The sequence below is a fragment of the Schistocerca piceifrons genome, chromosome 7, assembly GCF_021461385.2.
Source record: "Schistocerca piceifrons isolate TAMUIC-IGC-003096 chromosome 7, iqSchPice1.1, whole genome shotgun sequence".
Taxonomy (NCBI): Eukaryota; Metazoa; Arthropoda; class Insecta; order Orthoptera; family Acrididae; genus Schistocerca; species Schistocerca piceifrons.
This window is the reverse complement of record NC_060144.1, coordinates 37,995,905-38,023,413: the sequence shown is the minus strand read 5'-3', so window position 1 is coordinate 38,023,413 and position 27,509 is coordinate 37,995,905. Positions and strand designations below refer to the sequence as shown.

General features: G+C 46.8%; 1 protein-coding gene across 1 annotated transcript in view; it reads right to left on the bottom strand.

Annotated features, from left to right (window-relative positions):
- LOC124805407 (aminopeptidase N-like) overlaps nucleotides 1–27,509 on the bottom strand; it is a 521,668-nt gene that overhangs the window by 251,869 nt on the left and 242,290 nt on the right. The window lies entirely within an intron of this gene.

The window sequence follows — 27,509 nt, the reverse complement described above, 5'->3', positions numbered from 1 at the left end:
TAAAATTTCTCTGTCTAATCAGAATTGAAAAGAGTGGCCTGCCAGAGACACTGCCCAGCACGTCCGTGCAAAACTTCATCGGATTTTCGCAGTGTTTTCTACCGGGTGGTTATAGTTAAACTTTCCCTATTTAACACGTTATTGTGCGAGTAGCAAACTTGGTAGCCTTAAAAGCCAAGGACATGAGAAAGAGAAATAATGCAGAATCAGTTCAGTAGAAAGACTTTTAATATGCTGCTACAGTACATCATACCATTACATGCTGGTATCATTACTGCAACAAAAGTGGCTCAATATGGCGAGCATCAGTGTCCGGAAGAGTCTGAAAACGCAGCACTGCATTCTGTACAGAGAAGCAAGCGTGTCCACACGTATGATGGCTAGCTCTCTTGATATGCTGCGCTTCAGATCAGCATGTGTGTAAATGTTCCCCTGATAAACTCTGTCCTTCAGGTAGTCCCACAACTGGAAATCGCAGGGAAGTGAGACCAGGTGATCGTGCCAGGGAAGAAAATGGTTCAAACGGCTCTGAACACTATGGGACTTAACATCTGAGGTCGCCAGCCCAATAGGGCATCACACACATCCATCCCCGAGGCAGGATTCGCACCTGCGACCGTAGCGGTAGCGCGGTTCCAGGCTGAAGCGCCTAGAACCGCTCGGCCACAATGGCTGGCTCGTGCCGGGGAAGCATTTGGAAACGATAGGATGATAATTCGACCGCTTCCAAATGTGTTTCGGAGAAGCAGGTGAATTTCACGAGCGACGTGCGGTGGGGCCCGATTTTGCATGAAAACTATTGAGTTCACTGCGTCTCTCTGCTGGCGAGGCATATCGGAGTAACGCTGGCCAGTCATACTGCACGTCTTTGGTCCTGTTCAAAAAAGAATGGGGCAATGATGAACGTAGTCGTGAAGCCTCGCGGTTCTAGGCGCGCAGTCCGGAACAGCGCGACTGCTACGGGCGCAGGTTCGAATCCTGCCTCGGGCATGGATGTGTGTGATGTCCTTACGTTAGTTAGGTTTAAGTAGTTCTAAGTTCTAGGGGACTGATGACCACAGCTGTTAAGTCCCATAGTGCTCAGAGCCATTTTTTTCGTGAAGCCACACTGTATGGTGAAAAGTTCACCATACAAAGGAAAGTCATGCACAGTGACTGGAGGTGAAGATCCTCACACTCGGCAATTCTGTGTGTTCACCTCACCCGTCAGAGAAAAATGAGCTTCGTCTGTCCATAGGATGGTCCAGGGCCAACCCTAGTCAACTTCAATCCTTGCGAGAAAGTTATGCGCCCTATGCTGCAACCTCCTGTACAATATGGATCCTGTACGGTTACCACTTGAGAATGGTTCGAAGCACCTTCCGTACAGTGGACCACGGGATGTTCAACTGTCGTGACACAGCGCGCGCACTGTCTGACAATTGGGAATTGCTCGCAGCGTTGTTTGCCATAGCAATAGCGATGACATCAACCTCCTGTGGTGAAACTGGTCGTCGGCCCCTTCCTGGAGCGACGCCCAGTTCTCCAGTCAATTAGAACTTCTTCATCGTGCTCCGCACAGCAGGTGGAGAAAGAGGACCCATCCGTCATCCTTTCAGCTGACAATATTCTCGAAGTGCAGCTGCAGCGTTACTGTTGTTTTGATAATAGAACATCAGCAATAATAACCTGCTCCTTTTGTCCGAGCTTATGTTGATATGTCAACAAGTGCTCTGCGACCAACTAAATGTGTGACACTATGAATCACGATGACTGATCACGGCACGTGGTGCCCATAACTGGAATTGGACGGTGGTGTTGTGACGCATGGAAATCATGCACCCTATACTTCGTACATTAGTTTCCGTGTTATAAGGTGTTAAATAGGGAAAGTTTAATTATAACCATCCAGTACAATAGTGACAAAAAGTATGAGGCGCATTCAATAAGTAATGCAACACATTTGTTTCTAGGCCAGTTTCGGTCGAAAAAAATATGGAATTTATTGCAGGACATTGCACAATACTCTCGTTACAACACACATTTTTATGAAATTCCGATAGGTGGCAGCATGCGAAACCTTCAAAATCGCGTTAGTAACGGAAGTGCGTTCCAAGCAGAGAGCTGTCACTGAGTTTCTTTTGGCGGAAAACCGGAGCATCGCAGATACTCATACGCGCGTGCAGAATGTCTGCGGAGACCTGGCAGTGAACAAAAGCACGATGAGTCGTTGAACAATGTTGCGCAAACCTGTCCGATCTCTCGCATGCCGGCTGGCCGCACAGAGCTGCGACTCCTGCAGTGTTGGAACGTGCGGACACTCTCATTCGAGGTGACTAGTGGGTCACGATCAAACTCCTCGGTCCACAAATGGACGCCGCTGTTGGTAGTGCTGACGAAACTTCACGCACCTTCCGATATCCATCGCTGTGGCTAAACGAAAGATGCACTCCACAGGAAGCAGTACGAAGGTGATGGGGAGGTTACTGGTGCAGCAAGACGTTGCGCCTGACGTCGATGTGTAGAGTGGCATCATGTGCGCACAGGGGCCCTCCTAGCAAGGAAGCGTAAGGACATCGCGTTGAACGGAGACCATGTTCGGAAACAGGCTTTTGTAGCGAAACGAGTGGGGAATAGTATGGTGTTCAGGAGTCCTGAATAAAACCAAGCTCCTTTCAGAAAAAAATGTGTTGCCTTAGTAATTAAACGTCCCTCGTAGTAATTATTTAACCTGATGTGATTAGCACCATCACGCCGTCTGTTACATTTGTCCAAGGTTTTACATACACAGCACGTTTTTTTATATCATAGTTTCCTAAAAAATAGCAATTATAATATGACAAATAGTATTAAAATTATCTTATTCACGACTGTAATTTTCAGCAACTGTAGTATTATTTTTTCTGGATAAATTTCAATCAGCAATTCAAATCAATTTTATTATGGTTTAACAGTTTCGACAAATTAATTTTCATCTTCAGAAGCCTACTAAATTTGCTCTTTGTAAGTCTTTAGATCTTGGCTACACATCTATTTGAAGTATAAATGGTATATTACAGAAACTTACTTGGTTTAGCAGACATCAATATCTTCTTCATAGAAGTACCAAGCTTTTGTATATTTTACTATTCACCTAAAGGTGTAGCCAAGGTCTAAAGATTTATAATATCGCTTATTTTGCAGACTTCTGAAGATGACAAATTAATTTGTCGGAACCGGTACCGCATAATAAAATTTAGTTGCAACGGATGACTGAAGCTTAGCGTGAAAAAAGTATTACAATTATTCGAGTGTCTGAAGCGGCAATGTGTGTAAATAATACTATGAACTAATAAAGTTAGTACGGGAAGCACATGTACTACTGCAGCTGCTGTCACTAATAATAATAATAGTAATAATAGTAACAATAATGGCAACACAAAAAAGACTTTATAGGTGTAGAAGATAGATGTTTTATGATGTAGGAAGTTCTGGGGAAAGGAAATTTAAGAATACTGCATCGGCTAAGAATACTGGCCAATGAGGAAGATCAGGTTGGAAAGAATGTAGTAGGAGGGGAACGACTGTGTACAGGGACAACGGAAATCATTATTTTTGCTTTAGCAGATAAGTCATTAACTTCGTACATCCATAGTTGAAATGGAGGACAGTGAGACATCAGCTGGTATAAATTTATATTAAAAATGAGGAAATTCCTCCAGCAGTAGTTAAGGTGTCGATTTTATTTTGGCAACTAGTTTCAACGTTGTAACAACGTCATCTTCAGGCCCATACACTTGTTGACGTCAACTGTATGTGGCTGATACTAGAAGTCAGTGGTGAGAATACGGACGTGCTCCGTGTGGAAGGTGGTTAGTAGCTAACCACCACGCAGCTGACGTCAACAAGTGTATGGGCCTGAAGATGACGTTGCTACAACGTTGAAACTAGTTGCCAAAATAAAACCGACACCTTAAATACAGCTGGAGGAATTTCTTCATTTTTAATATAAAGTCATTAACCGCCTTCTGAAGCTGGAGATGTTATGCAGTTCTCTAGTATAACGCGGGAAGTTATTTCAGAGTCGGGTTCCTGCTACTGAGAACGACGTCGAGATAGTGGCTGAACGATGGAGTGGGAAAGAAAGGATTTTGCTATGATGGAAACGCATGTTTTTGTCAAGGCGTTCAGAAAAGAGAGTTAAGATCGAGGAGAGGTGTGGAGGACAGTACACGTTGATAAGGGAGTAGAGAAGACAGAGAGTGCGGAAATCTCTGCGCTTGCCTGCACACAGAGAGTTCAAATGGCTCTGAGCACTATGGGATTAAACATCTGAGGTCATCAGTCCCCTAGAACTTATAACTACTTAAACCTAACTAACCTAAGGACATCACACACATCCATGCCCGAGGCAGGATTCGAACTTGCGACCGTAGCAGTCACGTGGTTCCGAACTGAAGCGCCTAGAACCGCTCGGTCACACCGGCCGGCCACAGAGAGAGTATAGCTGTGCATATGATGGCAAAATACAGGATGACAATTACTGAACTGTATGAGAAAAACGGATTGCACACACTTTAAACAACACGTAAACGTCACTACAGAGATTCGGATTTAGGTTATAACATGTCTAATATGCCTGCCGTCAATGGCGGTGATGTGGTGCAGACGAATAGCGAAATTCTGCATGACCCGCTGATGTGTCAGAACATCGATTCTGTCGATGACTTCCTGAATGGCTGTTTTCAGCTCAGCAATGGTTTTGGGGTTATTGTTGTACATCTTGTCTTTAATATAGTCTCACAAAAAGGAGTCGCGTCTGTTCATATCCGGAGAATATGGTGGCCAGTTGAGGCCCATGCCAGTGGTCTCTGGGTACCCCAGAGCCAGAATGCAAAGTACTCCTCCAGGTCATCAAACACTCTCCTGCTTCGATGGGATCGAGCTTTGTCTGGCATGAGCTACATATTGCCGAAATCAGGGTCTGGATAAAGCCGCGCGGGATTGGTCGAGCGGTCTGAGGCGCTATAGTCATGGACCGCGCGGATGGTCCCGGCGGAAGTTCAAGCCCTCCCTCGGGCATGGGTGTGAGTGTTTGTCCTTACGATAATTTAGGTTAAGTAGTGTGTAAGCTTAGGGACTGATGACCTTAGCAGTTAAGTCCCATAAGATTTCACACAATACTACTACTTTGGATACAAGGGTATGCATCTCGTGGTCGTGCGGTAGCGTTCTCGCTTCCCACGCCCGGGTTCCCGGGTTCCATTCCCGGCGGGGTCAGGGATTTTCTCTGTCTCGTGATGACTGGGTGTTGTGTGATGTCCTTAGGTTAGTTAGGTTTAAGTAGTTCTAAGTTCTAGGGGACTGATGACCATAGATGTTAAGTCCCATAGTGCTCAGAGCCATTTTTTTTTTTGATAAAAGGGATGAAATAATCTTCCGTACCGTTCGGTATTCACCGTGCCATCGAGGAATATCGCACCAATTATTCCGTGACTGGACATTGCACACCACACAGTCACCCATTGAGGGTGAAGAGATTTCTCGATAGCGAAATGCGGATTCTCAGTTCCCCAAATGCGGCAATTTTGCTTATTGACGCACCCATCCAGATGAAAGTGGGCTTCGTCGCTAAACCAAACCGTGCAGCCACATACTAATTCCCACCGCGCCCCGCAGCCAACCGTGCAATTTGAACGTCCTAACGGAAACATTTCAGAAGTTATAACAATTTTGTTACACACAGTTCAATAATTGTCACCCTGTATGATCAAAGAGTCGAACATCACAGATACAATGAATACAGGCATTTATAATCAATTACAGACGCTTTTAGCTTTCCTGAGATAGGCCTTACTGAATAACATCGCTCTCATCAATAATTTTTCAGGTCAAAAGGGAAGAGCTTTTTATGTTTTTGTAGCGCATAGAGAGGTGCCGACGCCTTCTTGCACATTACAGTTACGTGCTCAGTCCAATTTAGATTTTCATCTGTTATTACTCCTAGACACTTTGCTGAAGGAGAGAAGTTGATATTTGACCCATTTAGAGTTAAAGATGGTAGGAATTCCCGATATTTCGCGCTGATGAGCCTAGCTTGATCGAGAAGTACCGCTTGGGTTTTAGACAGGCTCCGCTTTAACTCTATATCCCGTGCCCCCTTTTTGATACTGCAGACACGTCGGTACTGAGGCTCTCGATTGCAGTCTTCAGGTTTATCGTTTTTAAGCTTCGGTCATGAGTGTACATGTGGTCTTTGCAGCAGTGTGGCAAAACTGTTGAGTCATCATTTACGTACAACGAAAAGAGTATATTACCCGTTACCGAACCCTGGGCGACGCCTTATACTACACGTCTACACTGACAAGGGGAGGCCGCCAATTGTGAAATTCAGATTCGATTCATACTGCGCATAATAAAAGCTCATGGCCACAGGTGTAATGTGGCAAAGCACCAAGATGCACTTCCCAGCCGTTGCCGAGAAAATCGACAGTTAAAAGAAACCGTTCCGGTGAAATACTCTCGACGATTAATGATTTTTCTACAGCGTCGTGGCGCAGCGGTAAGCTATCGGGTTCGTGATCCGAAGGTTGCCGGATCGAATCTCGCGCCATGCAATTTTTTTTATTATTAGTGTTTTGTAATTCAAATATATATATATATATATATATATATATATATATATATATATATATATATATATATATATATAAAGTATTAATGAATTGCTTATGCATGTTGGTGAAGGCGGATCGGTCTCCAATTGTACCGCCTCCATTTTTCCGTTTTTTTAAACAGGGTGTACCAAAGCTCTCCCGTCCGCACTGATTTTCGACAATGTTATAAGTTGCGCTAGGGACCGCATCTACCTTCTTTCAAAGTTAGCAGGCAACTACGCTGTTATGCGGCGGCTCGTTTCGGCCCATTCAACATCTGTCATTCAAGTGTAACGAGCGAGTAACGGAGTTTATATTTCATACCTGCCACAGCAAATTTGTGTTCGTGGGGTCTCTATTCTAATTCGAACGTTTGACTTACGCTATACGTATTCGTTTCGGAATATCGTTTCTACGTCTTCCGTTAACTATACGTGGTTAACATTATGAAGACAATTAATAACATTTGTGAAATACAACTTTGTTTGCGGAAAACATAATGATGTTCGAAGTCGACAGTTTTTCCACGACAAACGACTTTCAACAACTTATTATATGCATAATTGTTGCAACTGATTGCCGGGATATATATATATATATATATATACATATATACACTCCTGGAAATTGAAATAAGAACACCGGGAATTCATTGTCCCAGGAAGGGGAAACTTTATTGACACATTCCTGGGGTCAGATACATCACATGATCACACTGACAGAACCGCAGGCACATAGACACAGGCAACAGAGCATGCACAATGTCGGCACTAGTACAGTGTATATCCACCTTTCGCAGCAATGCAGGCTGCTATTCTCCCATGGAGACGATCGTAGAGATGCTGGATGTAGTCCTGTGGAACGGCTTGCCATGCCATTTCCACCTGGCGCCTCAGTTGGACCAGCGTTCGTGCTGGACGTGCAGACCGCGTGAGACGACGCTTCATCCAGTCCCAAACATGCTCAATGGGGGACAGATCCGGAGATCTTGCTGGCCAGGGTAGTTGACTTACACCTTCTAGAGCACGTTGGGTGGCACGGGATACATGCGGACGTGCATTGTCCTGTTGGAACAGCAAGTTCCCTTGCCGGTCTAGGAATGGTAGAACGATGGGTTCGATGACGGTTTGGATGTACCGTGCACTATTCAGTGTCCCCTCGACGATCACCAGTGGTGTACGGCCAGTGTAGGAGATCGCTCCCCACACCATGATGCCGGGTGTTGGCCCTGTGTGCCTCGGTCGTATGCAGTCCTGATTGTGGCGCTCACCTGCACGGCGCCAAACACGCATACGACCATCATTGGCACCAAGGCAGAAGCGACTCTCATCGCTGAAGACGACACGTCTCCATTCGTCCCTCCATTCACGCCTGTCGCGACACCACTGGAGGCGGGCTGCACGATGTTGGGGCGTGAGCGGAAGACGGCCTAACGGTGTGCGGGACCGTAGCCCAGCTTCATGGAGACGGTTGCGAATGGTCCTCGCCGATACCCCAGGAGCAACAGTGTCCCTAATTTGCTGGGAAGTGGCGGTGCGGTCCCCTACGGCACTGCGTAGGATCCTACGGTCTTGGCGTGCATCCGTGCGTCGCTGCGGTCCGGTCCCAGGTCGACGGGCACGTGCACCTTCCGCCGACCACTGGCGACAACATCGATGTACTGTGGAGACCTCACGCCCCACGTGTTGAGCAATTCGGCGGCACGTCCACCCGGCCTCCCGCATGCCCACTATACGCCCTCGCTCAAAGTCCGTCAATTGCACATACGGTTCACGTCCACGCTGTCGCGGCATGCTACCAGTGTTAAAGACTGCGATGGAGCTCCGTATGCCACGGCAAACTGGCTGACACTGACGGCGGCGGTGCACAAATGCTGCGCAGCTAGCGCCATTCGACGGCCAACACCGCGGTTCCTGGTGTGTCCGCTGTGCCGTGCGTGTGATCATTGCTTGTACAGCCCTCTCGCAGTGTCCGAAGCAAGTATGGTGGGTCTGACACACCGGTGTCAATGTGTTCTTTTTTCCATTTCCAGGAGTGTATAAAGTATTAATGAATTGCTTATGCATGTTGGTATATATATATATATATATATATATATATATATATATATATATATATATATTTGAATTACAAAAAACAAATACTAAAAAAAAAATGCATGGTGCGAGATTCGATCCGCCGACCTTCGGATTACAAACCCGAGCGCTTACCGCTGCGCCACGGCGCTGTAGAAAACTATTAATCGTAGAGATTATTTCACCGCAACGGTTTCTTTTAACTGTCGATTTCCTCGACAACGGCTGAGAAGTGCATCATGGTGCTATGCCACATTACACCTCTGGCCATGAGCTTTTATTATGCGCAGTATGAATCGAATCTGAATTTCACAATTGGCGGCCTCCCCTTGTGAGACTTCATGGTGTCGGACATGACAGGTATGAGCAAAACCAATGCACTGCGTTTCGCGAGAGATTTAGGCTGCTAAGTTAGTCTAATAAAATGTCGGAGTCAACGTGTAGCGTAGCAAGTTATTACGAGTTGTCTTCTCGCATTGAAAGCGTAGCTTGCTGTGGAGTGGAGAGGAGAGGAGATGTTTGGTTCTCACGCTGGCACAGCTTACGCTGACTGATGGGCGCAGCGAGCTGTTGTGCTTGCTTAACGCTGCTTACAATACCTACACACAGTCTCTACGAATCTGAAGAAGTGCTATGAAAGATTAACCGATCTTTTTCATATTTAGTATACCAAATTCTATGCATAACACGTGTATTCATCTATGTTAATAACTGAAACTACAAACAAGAGAATAGCTGATGTAATCTAATTTTGTGGAATTTTCTTTAGTGTAATTACCACAGAGGTCTGAAGTAATTAAAAGTACTTTGGAATATTATTACTTCACTGTGACGGCCGCTGTGGCCGAGCGGTTCTAGGCGCTTCAGTCTTGAACCACGCGACCGCTACGGACGCAGGTTCGAATCCTGCCTCGGGCATAGATGTGTGTGATGTCCTTAGGTTGGTTAGGTTTAAGTTGGTCTAAGTTACAGGGGACTCATGACCTCAGATGTTAAGTCCCATAGTGATCAGAGCCATTTGAACCATTTTTACTTCATGATGTTTTGGTCGTGTGTTTTGTAATGACTCAGACAGTGAATAGAGGACATACGTAAAGCGAGAATGTGATATTTTATTTAAAACTATGTACATCTATGCGTGAGAAAGTTGTGCAATAGAGGAATTTGTGACCTATGTCCGAGTGAGTTTGATTTTGTAAAGGGCAGCCAGAATGGGCGTTGAGTATTAAATTTATTAGTAATTCATTTTGTGGAAATAAATCGCTTTTTGTCTTCATTTAATTTTATTTAGTTTCGGAATTACGAGATTTCTAATCTAAATTACTTGTATTAAACTGATTGGCTAACATTGAAATTTCTGTGAGTATAGAAGTGTTCGAGATGATCTGATCGGCTGCTGAACATACCAGCCCATAGGAATAGGGCTTTTAGCCTCAGATGTATCAGTCGATATAGTCGCTCGGGAGCTGTCCTCTGGTAAACATCTACGTTAAACCGCACTGATCTAATGTGTATCAAAATGAAGAAATTCGCGCATTTGGCAGGTTCTAGTGTCGTTGATGAAAAGCGGCTACAATACTGAGTATTTTGTGAAATTTTCAGCTTTATAAGTGTTTTATTTTTGGAGATATTCGCGTGCGAATATTCCACGTCGTACATAAACTCCGCGTGGCGTGTTTCGTGCCGATTACGAGACATTATGGCGGCCACTTCTATACAAGAAGCCTACTGAACGACTGACTGTGTTAACTCGCAAGTGGTGGTGGTGGTTGTTGGGATGTTTAAGGGGGACTAAACAGCTAAGGTCATCAGTCCCCCATTCCAAACACAGGCGAGACAAAGTCGCAGAGCAGATAAAACCCCAAGGGGAAGGAGACTCCCCCCCCCCCCCCCAGGTGCTAAAGAACACAAATTAGGCAACGAACACTACAGAAAAGAAGAGTACAGACGAACACCAGACAGAAAGAAATAGAAGAAAAGAAGATGGCTGGAGACTGGTTGACTGACCACCAGAACAAAAAAAAGGGAAAGAGTCAACCATCCGACGACACACCAAAACAGCAACAAATATGGAGAGACACGAGGACAAAAGACACAGAAACGGAAAGGTGCAGGACCCCCCTAAATGGATCCATAAAAAGGACTAGCACGGATAAAATGTAAAACATTGTCAGCCATGGAGGCATCGTCGCATAAAATCAAAGGCAAGGTGCCCAGGAGATTAAAAGACTGCCGAAGGGTGCGCAGTCGGGGACACTCCAATAAAATGTGGGCGACCGTCAGCCGGGACCCACACCGACACAGGGGGGGATCCTCCTGAAGCAAAAGATGGCCGTGCATCAGGTATGTATGGCCGATGCGGAGCCGACACAGGATAAAAGAGTCCCTGCGAGAAGACCGCAGGGAGGAGCGCCACACATCGGTTGTCTCCTTGACAGCCCGCAGTTTATTAGGCACTGTCATGCCTCGCCACTCAGCAGACCACATCCCAAGCACCTTACCGCGCAACACCAGCTGCCGATCGCGAGCCGTGAGGCCGATCTCCAAAGCTGGGGCGTTGAGCGCCCCTTTGGCCAGCCTGTCAACACGTTCATTCCCCGGGATGCCAACATGACCTGGCGTCCAAACCAAGACCACCGAACGACCAGAACGGGCAATGGCGGAAACAGACTCCTGAATAGAGAACACCAGAGGAGAAGAGGGATAGTAGCGGTCGATGGCCTGAAGGCTGCTCAGGGAGTCACTGCAGATGACGATGGACCTACCTGAACAGAAACGCATATGCTCAAGAGTGCGCAATATGGCCACCAGCTCTGCAGTAAAAATACTGCAGCCAGCCGGCAAGGAGCGCTGCTCAACATGGGCAGCGTGAGCAAAAGCGTAGGCAGTGCGACCATCAACCAGGGAACCATCAGTGTAGACAGTCTCACAGTCCAAAAATGAGGCGAGGAGCGCAAGAAAACGGCGACGGAGGGCCACAGGCGGAACCGAGTCCTTGGGTCCCTGTGCCAAGTCCAGACGGATGGACGGCTGGGACAAACACCAAGGAGGCGTAGGTGCATGGACCCGGAAGGGAGGCAGAAGAGGGAATGACCCCAGTTCCGACAGCAGGGACCGGATGCGGACAGCTACGGAAAGCCCAGACCTAGGTCGCCGTTCGGGCAGATGGAGGACCATGGCAGGGAAAAGCAGGCGATGATTGGTATGGCCTGACGAGCAATGCACGCGGACAGCATAGTCGGCGAGCAGTCGATGGCGGCGAATCCGCAGCGGGGGAACCCTGGCCTTCACCAGTAGACTATCCACGGGGCTGGTACGAAAAGCACCAGTTGCAAGCCGAACCCCACAGTGGTGTATGGGGTCTAACAACTTCAACACTGAGGGTGACGCAGACCCATAGGCCAGGCTCCCATAATCAAGCCGGGACTGCACAAGGGCCCTGTACAATTGCAGCAGCGTGCAGTGATCTGCACCCCAAGACGTGTGGCTAAGGCAGCGGAGGGCGCTGAGGTGCCGCCAGCACTTTTGCTTCAGCTGAGTAACATGAGGAACCCATGTGAGCCGGGCATCAAACACGAGTCCCAAGAAGCGGCAAGTGTACACCACTTCAAGCAGGTGGCCGTCGAGGTAAAGTTCAGGATGAGGGTGGACCGTCCGACGCCTGCAGAAGTGCATAACTCGAGTCTTGGCAGCAGAGAACTGAAAACCATGAGTCAGAGCCCATGATGCTGCCTTGCGAACGGCGACTTGCGGCCTGCGTTCGGCGACTCCCGTAGTCGTGGAGCTAAATGAGATGCAGAAGTCGTCGGCATACAAAGAAGCAGACACCGACGACCCCACTGCTGCAGCCAGACCATTAATGGCCACTAGAAATAAGGAGACGCTCAACACCGAGCCCTACGGGACCCCATTTTCCTGTATATACGATGAACTAGAGGTGGCACCGACTTGCACCCGGAAAGAGCGGCGCAATAAAAAACCTTGAAGAAAAGCCGGGAGCCGACCACGAACACCCCACTCATGCAACGTGGCGAGGATGTGATGGCTCCATGTGGTGTCATACGCCTTCCGCAGATCGAAAAATACAGCAACGAGATGCTGACGTCGGGCAAAGGCCGAACGGACAGCAGATTCCAGCCACACCAAATTGTCCCCTGCAGACCGGCCCCGGCGGAAGCCACCATGGGATGGAGTGAATACCGCGCGACTCAAGGACCCAACACAAACGCCGCCCCACCATACGTTCGAGCAATTTGCTCAAAACGTTGGTGAGGGTAATGGGACGATAGCTGTCCACCGCCAGTGGGTCCGCACCGGGCTTCAAGATGGGGACAATAAGACCCTCTCGCCATTGCGACGGGAACACGCCCTCGCTCCAGATGCGGTTAAAGATGGTGAGGATTTGTCTCTGGCAGTCCCTGGAGAGATGCTTCAGCATCTGTGCGTGGATGCAGTCCGGGCCTGGTGCTGTATGAGGGCAATCGGCGAGGGCAGCGAGGAATTCCCTCTCGCTGAAAGGAGCATTGTATTTTTCAGAACGACGCGTGCGGAACGATAACGGCGGCTGCTCGGCACGCTCCTTGAGCGAGCGAAAGGCGGGGGGATAAGTAGTTGCAGTTGCAGAGCTCTTAGCGAAGTGCGCAGCAAGGTGTTCAGCAATGGCGGCAGCGTCCGTGCAGACAGCGCCGTCCAAAGAGATCCCAGGGACACCCGTAGGGGTCTGGTGTCCATAAATCCGCCGTATCCGGGACCACACGAGCGAGGGGGAGACACAGGAGCCCAAGGAGGACACATACCGCTCCCAGCACTCCTGCTTACGCCGTGTAATAAGACGACGGGCGAAGGTACGGAGCCTCTTAAAGGCGGTGAGGGTCTCGAGAGACGGGTGCCGCCTATGACGCTGGAGGGCCCACCTATGGTCGCGAATAGCCTCAGCAATCTCCGGCGACCACCAGGGTACAGCCTTCCTCCGAGGGAGTCCAGAAGAGCGGGGGATGGCGGAAGTAAAACCCGGCCAGTCAGCCCTGTGGAGAGCACAGCGGGGCAGGCGCCCAGAAGAATGACACTGGGGCAGTGACAAATAGATGGGAAAATGGTCACTACCACACAGGTCAGGATGCACTCTTCAGTGGAGGGATGGGACAAGTCCAGAGCTGCAAAGAGAGAGATCGATGGCCGAGAACGAGCCATGGGCTACACTGAAATGTGTGGGAGCACCGGTGTTCAAGAGGCTAAGGTCGAGCTGAGCCAACAAATGCTCCACGGCACGACCGCGGTCATCGGAGACAGTCCCACCCCATAGAGGGTTGTGGGCATTGAAATCGCCCAGCAACAAGAAAGGTGGCGGCAGTTGGGCGATCAGAGCAGCCAGGACACGCTGCGCGACAGCACCATCCGGTGGAAGGTAAATACTGCAGACGGTAATAGCCTGTGGCGTTCACACCCGAACAGCGACAGCCTCTAAAGCTGTTTGTAGAGGTACAAACTTGCTGTGAAGAGAGTTAAGGACATATATGCAGACGCCATCAGACACCCTTTCATAAGCTGCCCGGTTCGTAAAGTAACCCCGATAGCCACGGAGGGCAGGGGTTCGCATTGCTGGAAACCAAGTTTCCTGCAGAGCAATGCAAAGGAAAGGATGAAGGCTGATAAGTTGGCGGAGCTCAGCGAGATGGTGGAAGAAACCGCAGCAGTTCCACTGGAGGATGGTGTTGTCCATGGCTGGGAAAGGCGTGACGGGACAGGGAAGGCAGATTACGCCACTGGGTCACCTGCTGCCTCCGATTGAGCACCTGCGCTAGTGCTATTGATGGCCTCAGCGGACGCCAGAATCTCCACTTCGTCCTCAGACGCAGAGCTGGAAGGTGGCGGCGGGGTGGCTGCCACCGCGAGTTCCTTAGGCTTAGTGCTCTTCTTCTTTGATTTCTCACGCTGCTCCTTGGGTTTAACTGGCGGGGAGGGCTTCACCGATTCAGTCTCCGGGACTGAGGAGGATCGTGAAGCCCGTCGACCAGCTGATTGTGGGCACTTACGCCACTGTTGGTCGTCAGCCTTCCCGCTGGTGGAAACCTGGGAAGGGAGGGACCCAAGGGACCCCTTGCGAGCGTGGGAAGCCGAAGAAGTTGGACACTTCGCCGGCTTAGAAGTGGGGACCAACGTCCCCGATGGGGGGGATGGTGTTGCTCCTGAGGGAGGTGGCACAGGAGAAACCCGGTGGGTAGAGCCCCCCACTGGCAAGGGGGCAGGAGGAGTTGTACCACTCGTCGATCCGGCCGGAAGTCGCAAAACTGATGGGGTGAGCACAGGTGTTGTAGCAGCGGTGTAGGAAGATGTCATTCTCACTGGATGTAAGCGGTTGTATTTCCTTTTGGCCTCAGTATAAGTCAGCCAGTCCAGGGTCTTATATTCCATCATTTTGCGCTCTTTCTGGAACACTCTGCAGTCTGGCGAGCAAGGTGAATGGTGCTCCCCACAGTTGACGCAGGCGGGGCACATGGAGTATCGGGATGAGATGGGCGTCCACAATCACGACATGTGAGGCTGGAAGTGCAGCGGGAAGACATATGGCCGAACTTCCAGCACTTGAAGCACCGCATCGGGGGAGGGATATAGGGCTTGACATCACATCGGTAGACCATCACCTTGACCTTTTCCGGTAACGTATCACCTTCGAAGGCCAAGATGAAGGCACCGGTAGCAACCTGATTGTCCCTCGGACCCCGATGGACGCGCCGGACGAAATGAACACCTCTACGTTCTAAGTTGGCGCGCAGCTCGTCATCAGACTGCAAAAGGAGGTCCCTATGGAAAATAACACCCTGGACCATATTTAAACTCTTATGTGGTGTGATGGTAACGTTAACATCCCCCAACTTGTCACAAGCAAGTAACCTGCGTGACTGGGCGGAGGATGCCGTTTGTATCAGTACTGACCCAAAGCGCATTTTAGAAAAGCCCTCCACCTCCCCAAACTTGTCCTCTAATTGCTCGACGAAGAACTGAGGCTTTGTGGAGAGAAAAGACTCCCCATCAGCTCTCGTGCAAACTAAGAATCGGGGCGAATAACTGTTACCTCCATCCTGAGACTTACGCTCTTCCCACGGCGTGGCCAGGGAGGGGAACGTTTTCGGATTGTACTTCTGAGCGTTAAAATGAGCCCTCGAACGCTTAGAGACTGCTGGCGGCTGGCCACCAGCGAGAGATGATGTACCACGCTTCATCGCGGGTCATCCGCCCTGATGCCACCTACTCCGACCAAGGGCCCTCCCCATGGGCGCCACCCAGCCACAGCAAAGGCCACCTGGCAGGATGGCCGTTGCCGGGAGTCCCGATACCCCAGTAGGATAGGCATCTACTCCTTGGCATACGTGGGGAGTTAACGGCGCAGGCATCAGTAGAGCGATCCCTGTGTTGTCAGGGGGCTACAACCAGCAGGGTACATGGCGGCCCCACCACAACGGACTGGCTACCGTGCTGGATCTTAGGTGCAAAAATGTCCAAGGTCGTCGTCGCAGTTAAAAGAAACACTGCAGAGTGCAGTGTGGTAATCGCACCCAGGGACGCATCCTCGCCCAAGAGATCGAAAACGAGCGGGACGCCATTGCAACGACGAGAAAGCTGGCTAAAGGTCTAATTGCAAGACGGATACAGTGCACCATGTAAAGCGCCCTTCCCCAATTGGCTCGCTCTTCGGAATGATTTAGAAAGATGGAGGTCAAACCCTACAGGGGACCATCACATAAGGCCGAAACATGTGAGACTCCTTTTAGTCGCCTCTTACGACAGGCAGGAATACCGCGGGCCTATTCTTACCCCTGAACCCGCAGGCGGTAACTCGCAAGTAGTCGTGGGTCAGTCACTGTTACGACTTTAAAAAATGTCGGGTAGGACTAAATATCTTATGGCTGTTTTCGGGTGTGAATTTGTAATAGAGAAAAAAGTAACATTGCATGATTTATGTCGGCATGTTAAATACGGACTTGATAGCCGTTTTCCGTGGTTTAAAGACAATAAAGCAACTTAAAGGAAATTTTGCGCATTTTTTCAAACGAGTCGTGCAACAATCCCGAACGCTCGATAGTTTAACTAACTTTCAGCTACTGCCCATGGACTAGAGTTATGTAGCCTTTGCATAACAGGTATGTAGTCGACTTTTCGTCAACGCTGCTTTTGTCGACTAAATCAGTATCTACCATCGGAGAGAGAAGAGGCAAAAAACCCGAAACCTATCCAAATACGTGGACTGATTGTTTAATGGGTACACCCACCCCATGGCAGACCTCCGGCATAAGAAGTCAGCCTCATTCTGCCAACGGCCTTGTCAAAGAGGGCGGAGGAGCGGATAGAGGTTCAGGGCACTCTCTTGTCCAAGGGGTGGGAAATTGCCCCTAAAGGCGGAAGAATCAGCAATGATCAACGACATGAGGATGCAGAAGGCAATGGAAACCACTGCATTAAAGACACGTAACGTGTATCCACAGGACATGTGGCCTGTAATTGAAGAAGTGTCATGATGATCTCTCCATTGGCAAAAGATTCCGGAATAATCCCCCATTCGGATCTCCGGGAGGGGACTGCCAAGGGGGAGGTTACCATGAGAAAAAGATATCAACGAAAGGATAACGTTCTACGAGTCGGGGCGTGGAATGTCAGAAGCTTGAACGTGGTAGGGAAATTACAAAATCTGAAAAGGGAAATGCAAAGGCTCAATCTAGATATAGTATGGGTCAGTGAAGTGAAGTGGAAGGAAGACAAGGATTTCTGGTCAGATGAGTATCGGATAATATCAACAGCAGCAGAAAATGGTATAACAGGTGTAGGATTCGTTATGAATAGGAAGGTAGGGCAGAGGGTGTGTTACTGTGAACAGTTCAGTGACCGGGTTGTTCTAATCAGAATCGACAGCAGACCAACACCGACAACGATAGTTCAGGTATACATGCCGACATCGCAAGCTGATGATGAACAGATAGAGAAAGTGTATGAGGATACTGAAAGGATAATGCAGTATGTAAAGGGGGACGAAAATCTAATAGTCATGGGCGACTGGAATGCAGTTGTAGGGGAAGGAGTAGAAGAAAAGGTTACAGGAGAATATGGGCTTGGGACAAAGAATGAAAGAGGAGAAAGAATAATTGAGTTCTGTAACAAGTTTCAGCTAGTAATAGCGAATACCCTGTTCAAGAATCACAAGAGGAGGAGGTATACTTGGAAAAGGACGGGAGATACGGGAAGATTTCAATTAGATTACATCATGGTCAGACACAGATTCCGAAATCAGATACTGGATTGTAAGGCGTACACAGGAGCAGATATAGATCACAATATAGTAGTGATGAAGAGTAGGCTGAAGTTCAAGACATTAGTCAAGAAGAATCAATACGCAAAGAAGTGGGATACGGAAGTACTAAGGAATGACGAGATACGTTTGAAGTTCTCTAACGCTATAGATACAGCAATAAGGAATAGCGCAGAAGGCAGTACAGTTGAAGAGGAATCGACATCTCTAAAAAGGGCCATCACAGAAGTTGGGAAGGAAAACATAGGTACAAAGAAGGTAGCTGCGAAGAAACCATGGGTAACAGAAGAAATACTTCAGTTGATTGATGAAAGGAGGAAGTACAAACATGTTCCGGGAAAATCAGGAATACAGAAATACAAGTCGCTGAGGAATGAAATAAATAGGAAGTGCAGGGAAGCTAAGACGAAATGGCTGCAGGAAAAATGTGAAGACATCGAAAAAGATATGATTGTCAGAAGGACCGACTCAGCATACAGGAAAGTCGAAACAACCTTTGGTGACATTAAAAGCAACGGTGGTAACATTAAGACTGCAACGGGAATTCCACTGTTAAATGCAGAGGGGTGGAAAGAATACATTGAAAGCCTCTATGAGGGTGAAGATTTGTCTGATGTGATAGAAGAAGAAACAGGAGTCGATTTAGAAGAGATGGGGGATCCAGTATTAGGATCGGAATTTAAAAGAACTTTGGAGGACTTACGGTGAAATAAGGCAGAAGGGATAGATAACATTCCATCAGAATTTCTAAAATCATTGGGGGAAGTGGCAACAAAACGACTATTCACGTTGGCGTGTGGTCTGGCGACATATCATCTGACTTTCGGAAAAGCATCATCCACACAATTCCGAAGACGGCAAGAGCTGACAAGTGCGAGAATTATCGCACAATCAGCTTAACAGCTCATGCTTACAAGAATAATATACAGAAGAATGGAAAAGAAAATTGAGAATGCGCTAGGTGACGATCAGTTTGGCTTTAGGAAAAGTAAAGGGACGAGAGAGGCAATTCTGACGTTACGGCTAATAATGGAAGCAAGGCTAAAGAAAAATCAAGACACTTTCATAGGATTTGTCGACCTGGAAAAAGCGTTCGACAATATAAAATGGTGCAAGCTGTTCGAGATTCTGAAAAAAGTAGGGGTAAGCTATAGGGAGAGACGGGTCATATACAATATGTACAACAACCAAGAGGGAATAATAAGAGTGGACGATCAAGAACGAAGTGCTCGTATTAAGAAGGGTGTAAGACAAGGCTGTAGCGTTTCGCCCCTACTCTTCAATCTGTACATCGAGTAAGCAACGATGGAAATAAAAGAAAGGTTCAGGAGCGGAATTAATATACAAGGTGAAAGAATATCAGTGATACGATTCGCTGATGACATTGCTATCCTGAGTGAAACTGAAGAAGAATTAAATGATCTGCTGAACGGAATGAACAGTCTAATGAGTACACAGCATGGTTTGAGAGTAAATCGGAGAAAGACGAAGGTAATGAGAAGTAGTAGAAATGAGAACAGCGAGAAACTTAACGTCAGGATTGATGGTCACGAAGTCAATGAAGTTAAGGAATTCTGCTACCTAGGCAGTAAAATAACGAATGACGGACGGAGCAAGGAGGACATCAAAAGCAGACTCGCTATGGCAAAAAAGGCATTTCTGGCCAAGAGAAGCCTACTAATATCAAATACCGGCCTTAATTTGAGGAAGAAATTTCTGAGGATGTACGTCTGGAGTACAGCATTGTATGGTAGTGAAACATAGACTGTGGGAAAACCGGAACAGAAGAGAATCGAAACATTTGAGATGTGGTGCTATAGACGAATGTTGAAAATTAGGTGGACTGGTAAGGTAAGGAATGAGGAGATTCTACGCACAATCGGAGAGGAAAGGAATATGTGGAAAACACTGATAAGGAGAAGGGACAGGATGATAGGACATCTGCTAAGACATGAGGGAATGACTCCCATGGTACTAGAGGGAGCTGTAGAGGGCAAGAACTGAAGAGGAAGACAGAGATTGGAATACGTCAAGCAAATAATTGAGGACGTAGGTTGCAAGTGCTACTCTGAGATGAAGAGGTTAGCACAGGAAAGGAATTCGTGGCGGGCCGCATGAAACCAGTCAGTAGACTGATGAGGAAAAAAAAAAAAAAAAAAAAAAAAAAAAAAAAAAAAAAAAAACAAGACAGTCGCCTCATGTGCATCATCAAACGCAAGCGCCAAGGTCCTTTGTTGGCTTTATTAAGGCGGAAGTTTTGCTGCGATGTTTATGGAAGCCTGCTTGGTATTCGTCTTGTACGTTGATTGTAATTAGGTAGTTGGTTAGCTGGTCGTGGACTATATATTCTACGGTCTTGCAGAGAGAATGCAAATACGTCGATAATCACAGGGCTCTGTCGCAACGTCCTTTTTATGTAGAGGCTTAACTTGTCGCTGTTTGCAGGCCTCAGTGAAAAACGCTTTTATTTGAGGAGAGGCTAAAGGTCGCTGTTACAGTAGACAGTAGCGGGTCAGCAGTAGGCTTCATCAATTGAACGGTGATGCCAACGCGCCCACTAGATGCTGTTCTGGTGTTACACTGTGAATATTTTGCAGGGGGCGCTACCAAATCGATATTTCGCTATTTCCATGCCAGTCGGATGTGTTGATAAAAATTTCATCCTTATGAAAGTTTATTTTCAAAGCAAAACAAAAAAATGAAAAAATGGTTCAAATGGCTCTGAGCACAATGGGACTTAATATCTGAGGTCATCAGTCCCCCAGAACTTAGAACTACTTCAACCTAACTAACTTAAGGGTATCACACACATCCATGCCCGAGGCAAGATTCGAACCTGCGACCGTAGCGATCGCGTGGTTCCAGACTGAAGCGCCTAGAACCGCTCGGCCACGCCGGCCGGCGTTTATTTTCAGAGAAGAAAGAAGCCAACACTAGGGGCGATGAATGGCGCGATTAGGAATTTGTAATGTCATATTGAGCTGGTAAAGGCATGAGTATTAGAACAGATGCAGCAAATAGCTACTTGTAATAACTAATCTTTATTCACGACAGAGTTTCGGCCTTCATTGCCGTTGTCAATTACGTCTAGATTTATGTGACGTTCATATTATGTCGTTAGTGAACTGTCTTATATGTGTCATTGTTTTAATAAGGTGTAAAATGTAAACTTTCACGGCCGGAATTGTCGCAATTAATAAAATGTTCAGGGCTATTATGCCGTGTCGAATGGATTTCACATTAAAACTCAACGTTTCGTCACCACCTGTGGAGGACATTTTCAAGAGGGTTCGTAGATTTGCCGAATTTCCTGGGCCGACACTGACTAGAGCAAAATTCCGCTTCCGCGAAGTGGCGCGACGTCACGTGTTTTGAATACGCGAGCGCAACTGGCCGCTGTCGACTGCCGTCGTCCGCTGTTGGTGTCATCCCACGGTGGAAGACTGGTACACAGCTTCTTCAGCACCGGGATCAAATTTCATTCAATTTCACGCCCTCGTCCTTCGTAGTGGGGTGTTTTACAATCTCTATGACCTTTCTGTATAGCCTTTCGCGGTATACGCTTGTGTCTGCCAGTACTTGAGTCCGCCGCGCGGGATTAGCCGAGCGGTCTCAACAAATCGCCTTTGTCACCAGATCCTCGACGGAATGTATAACGCCATCGCTCCTCCTGAGACCAGACATGACATACTTTCCGAAATTAAAAACCAACGCCATTAGTTGGTTACTAGGAAAATATGTTAGTTATGTCATCAACCAACTTGGGTCGGACAACGAGACAGAATTCCGCGTTTACATGAAGTGTGAATACGCAAAAATCTGCACGTATCGCAACCACAAGAAGCACTACGGCAACATGCTGAAGATCATTTTTGAAAGAATGGGTGTCCGCTAAATATGTGGAACCACTACGACACCTTGAACGAGAACGAACAGAAGAAAAGTAAAAGTCACTTTTGTTCTTATTATTATTTACTATTACCTTGCTTCCGAAACTTCTATGTTACACGAAGGGTTTTTTTTAAATATTTTGTTCAGAATTACTCGTGTTCGTCTTCCTAAGTGTCTGTGTGATTCAAGAAGAATTGTTAAGTTTTGTTAGTGTTCAGTTTCTACTCAGAGAAGAGGTTTCTTTTCTGAATAAAAAAAAAGAGAAAAAAAAGATGGTAGAGCGCTTGCCCGCGAGAGACAAAGGAAAACAAAAGTAGCTCAGCGTGGGGAAAAAAAACATGGTAGGGCACGTGGCAAAAAAAAAAAAAAAAAAAAAAAAAATTGGAAGAGCACTTGCTCGCGAAAGGCAAAGGTCCCGAGTTCGAGTCTTGGGGAAGAAAAAGCGGTCTGAGGAGCAGCAGTCATGGAATGTGCGGCTGGTCCCGGCGGAGATTCTCCTCCTCCTTCGGGCATGGGTGTGGGTGTTTGTCCTTTGGATAATTTAGGTCCAGGATGTGTAAGCTTAGGGACTGGTGACCTTAGTAGTTAACCCCATAAGATTTCACAAACATTTGAACATTTTTTGAGTACTTGAGTCCTATCAAAATGAATGTGGTGGTCTCCTGGCTGTAAGTCATGTTCCGCAACAGCTGAAGTGTCAACCTCCCCTCTTCTGCAATTGCCCTTGTGCTTTTCGAGTGCCAGCCGCTGTGGCTGAGCAGTTCCAGGCACTTCAATCCGGAACCGCGCTGCTGCTACAGTCGCAGGTTCGAATCCCGCCTCGGGCATGGATGTGTGTGATGTCCTTAGGTTTAAGTAGTTCTAAGTCTAGGAGACTGATCACCTCAGATGTTGAGTCCCATAGTGCTTAGAGCCATATGAACCATTCCTTGTTCTTCGAGTCGTTTTTTGACAGTTTTTTTGTAGTACCCACGTACGCCTCCCCACAACTACATGGAATCCTATAAATTACAGCTTTTTCCAGCGGTTGGCGAGCATCCTTGGCCGATTTTGGGTCATCTTTTATCTGCCGTATAGATGTGTAGCTTACTGCCGTGTTCCGCTTTTTCAGGATTTTTGCTATGCGGTCAGTCAGGTCCTTAATGGATGGCAGGAGAACTTTAGATTTTACCGGAGCTTGAGCATCGCTACGATTTCTAGGCGGTGGTCTTAACGCTCTATTCACCTTGGTGAAAGAATAACCATTCTCGAGGAAGGGGTTGGTGAGATGTTTTAAGTCTGCGTCAAGCAGCTCTGGTTCGCAGATTTTCCTGGCTCTATCCCCCAATGTTTTCGTGATGCCTCGCTTTTGTTGTGGCTGATGGATCGAATGCTGGTGTAGGTAACGGTCTGCGTGCATGGGTTTTCGGTAAACCGTGTGGCCCAAGCTACCATCTTTTTTCTTGAAAACTAGTACATCAAGAAAACATAATCTTCCGCCAGCCTCCTCCTCCATGGTAAACTGAATCTTCGGATGGATCCCGTTCAGATGTTTGTGAAAACGATCCAGTTCCTCCCCGCCGTGCCGTCAGAAAACAAACGTGTCATCCACGTAACGGGACCAAATATTCGGTTTCTCGTTCGCAGTTTCCAATGGCTGCCCGTCGAATTTTTCCATAAGGAAGTTCGTTATAACCGGTCTTGAGGGGCTCCCCATAGCAACACCATTCTTATGTTGACAGAACTCTTCGTTCCATTTGAAATATGTGGTTGTGAAGAAATATTTAAACAGTTCTGCAACATCGGGAGGAAAAATCCGATTCGGCTGTTGCAACACTTGATTGAACCGGAGGACATATTAGTTTGTTTTGATGTGGTGTCACTGTTCACTAAGGTTCCACTCAGTGGCCCTGGTCCTAAACAAGAAAAACTGTTACTGGAATTTTTCATGTGGATATCGTAACACAGGATGTGCACACGTAGCTTACCACCATGTTCCACAGATTTAGAAAGGTTGAATAGTTCGCATGACGGACACGGGATCATCATACTGACGAACCACACAGACTGTTGGTTGCAGCGCAATGACTGTAAAATGACTGTCGATGGCAGATGGGCTGAGATCGCGAGCTTTCGTGGTCCGTATGTCCTCGACACCGTGCCTCGAGACTGCAGACTTGCAGGCGAATTGTAAATCGTGCCTAGTAAGCGGATTAAGGTCGGAAAACACCCGCCGTAGTTTAAGAACGACTCTCGGGCAACGCTGAGCAAGCGAAGGCTGTTGCACTTCCGAATCAAAAGAGAACGCGGAAATGACGACAGGCAAACATTAGTAGACATTCGCGCGACTGTAAAAAGATCTACGCGCGAAGCACACAATAACTAGCAAACGATCTGGTGGAGAACCCGACATCACTCTGGTCCTACGTAAAATAGCTAAGCGGGTTTAAGGCTAAGAAAGCCGAAGTTTTAAATTTCACATTCAAGAAATAGTTCGCGTAGAAAGCTAAGGGCTGGCATACTTGTAGGCGACGCTTCAGTCCAGAGCATCTGACCACTACGAGAGAGCATCGTAGCATCGCGCACCGAGCATACTGCAACCCTTCCATATCTACGCCTGTCGTCCGAGATACGGGCTGGACTTCTTGCAACTTTTTGTGTTATGCTGGATCACTCACTGGAAATTATGAGCAGCCAGACTTGGGAATTACTGTCTCGCGGGCATCACTACAACACAAACGGCCGCATTTCCAGTGTTGCCTCGACCGTGAAGCGTGCAATGTTGACGAATTTTGTCGCACAGTGTTCAGCGATTAAACACGGTTCTGCACTTCACCGGACGACCGTCATCAGCCGGTATGGCGGTGACTCGGGGAGACATCCCACTATTCCAATGTTCTTGAGCAGCACAGCGGTGTTACTCGTGGCGAACCACTGGGTGTGACTTGAGGCTGCAGTAGGAAGGAACCCTGACGGCACGACATCCTGCGCGCTCTTGTGCTGCTATTTCAACAGGAGAACGCCCGTCCGCACACGGCTCCTATCTCTGAACGATACGCGCGATGTTGACGTTGTGCCGTGCCCAGGCAGATCCCCAGATCCGTCCCCGACAGAACGTGTTTGGCATCAGCCCAGACGTCAACTGGTATCTGATCAGGCAAGTGGGAAAGATTCGTGTCTAACATCTACACACAGCAGTGAAAATCAGTCACTGAAGTTCGCTTTTCAATAGAAGATAGAAGAAGTGATTTACAAAAGTAACATCCGATATTTTTAAGAGAAGTTGTAGGGCAAAATTGCTAAAAAAACTCGAATTTTTTATTGCGTAATTTATTAGATTGATTCTTTAAGAATAGCTTCGCCAAGTTTCATAACCGAATTCTAGCTAGAAATATGATTTAAAAACGTTTCTTTGAGCGTCTGAACCTGCCACTCCCCATTTTCCTATGCTGTGACCCACGCCTTCTCTATGCTAAAAATTTTAGTGCGTTAATTTTTCGTTCACACAATCGAAACGAACTGCAGATGAGTCTAGAAGGCTGTGAGAAAGATTATCTTTGCTTGTTCCTTTGTTTACAACGTGTTTTTTTTTTTAACAGTGCATGCTAAAAACTTACCTTACTTGTTACTTTTGCATATATCAACCTGTTTTGCTCGAAATCGGCCGTAACAGTGAACGAATATTTAAAAAATTTGTGAAATGTCGAATTTCACGTGTAAAAGGTACAGAAAATTCCAATAACAGTGTTACAGATGCTGCTCCTACATATGAAGAACAATTTCCGACAAACGCACTGAGTTCATCGAAGGCGAAAATTAGTGCAGTAATTGATGCTGCTGTGTACAGTGCCTGTTGGAATTGTGTGAACAATGTATTTCGTGTGGAACGACGGCAAAGTGCATCATATGGAATATAATACACCTCTCTGGTGCTATTGTACGCTCTGAAATTTACGTATGTAATTAAATATTCCTTGGTTGTTGTGCTCGATGTATTTTATCTGGAAGTGCAAATATAGTTACTAGCGCTAAATGTGTTTTACTCACCATTACTTATTCACCTCTGTCGACTCTAATAGCTTGTGGGCCCAGCGATGCATTTGAAATACATAATATAATAGTGAGAAGTATTGGAAAAGTTCTAAGTAGCGCACTTGTGTGAAGTACGAGTTATCCTTACAAGACGAGTGCAACTCTTTTGTGTTATTCCTCGATATTATTCTTTTCATCAAGAAAGATAAAAGTTACCGTAAAATGAGCGCGGCACTAATTCTGCAGATTGACTTAGGGGTCGCGAAATCTATGCAACATGGATATTTGGAGTAGAAGCGTATTAACGTTTAGACGAACTATGGGATGTGGTGTATGGGACAATGAAATCAACAGATCAGAATTATTCGAGTAAGGATAGGAAAGCAAAATCAAAGTTGATATTACTAGTTGGGCCAGTGAATTATTTTCACGTTGAAAAAGCTGAAACAGCGACAGAAGTCTGGAAGAAATTACAAAGTGCATTTGAGGATGGAGGTCTTACAAGGAAAGTAGGATTATTATGTGAGTTAACTACCACTCAGCTGGACAAATGCAAGAGTGTAGACGAATACGTCAAAATAAAAAAAAAAAACAATAGCCACTTCGAACCGACTGAGAAACATTGGGTTTGAGATCGCTGGCAAATGGATAGGGACACCACTGTTGGCAGGACTGCCCGAAAGGTATGTGCCGATGATTATGGGGCTGGAAAGCTCAGGTATACCTACAGGATGCAAGGAGTACTTCAAGCTGTTATATACTGGTGAAAGAAACTGCAGCTGCTCTTTATTCAAAAAACAAAAAGGAGAAATCAGTGACGTGCTATAGATGTCAGAAGAAGGGGCATATTGCGCCTCAATGCAGAGAAAAAGTAAACCCAAGGTCAGATGAGCAGCAAAAAAGGTATGTTGCTGATAGCCCAGAGAGAGGGAACAATAATAAAGATAAGGCACTCTCATGTTTTTATTCTTTTGGAGATGTGGGTAATCGTCAGCTGGGTTGGATTTTAGACTCAGGTGCATCTATGAAAGACAAATCTCTTCTTTATGATGTTAAAGACAAGATATATGGGAATATCTACTGTTGGTGGCAGCGAGCTCCAGCGTCATTTGGCTGGAAAACTAGACCTACATGTAAGTGTAAATGGTGAACCCGATATGGTTACAGCACATGATGTTCATTACATAAAAAAATGTTGCGACTAACCTACTGTCTGTAGGGGAAATTGTCAAGAAGAGAAATACAGTAATTTTTGACATGCGTGGGGCAAGTAGTAATCAATGAAAATGGTGAAGCTATAACTACAGCAAGTCACAGAAGGGGTATTTTTAAATTAGATAAAATTGACAGTAAACATAGAAATGTTAGTCATTTAGTATACTCAGCAGAAGGTTTTTGACACTGCAGTCTTGGACACCTAAATAGAAAGAATATGTCTTTAATGAGGGATATGGTAAAGGGAACACAGAATTATAGTGTAACAAAGGACCCTAGTGAGATATGCATAAAAGGAAAACAAGCGAGGCTACCTTTTAAGACTAGTAAAAGTAAATCTACAGAGGTCTCACAGTTAATCCATACAGATGTATGTGGCCTGTTAGAGTGTGAATCCATAGGTGG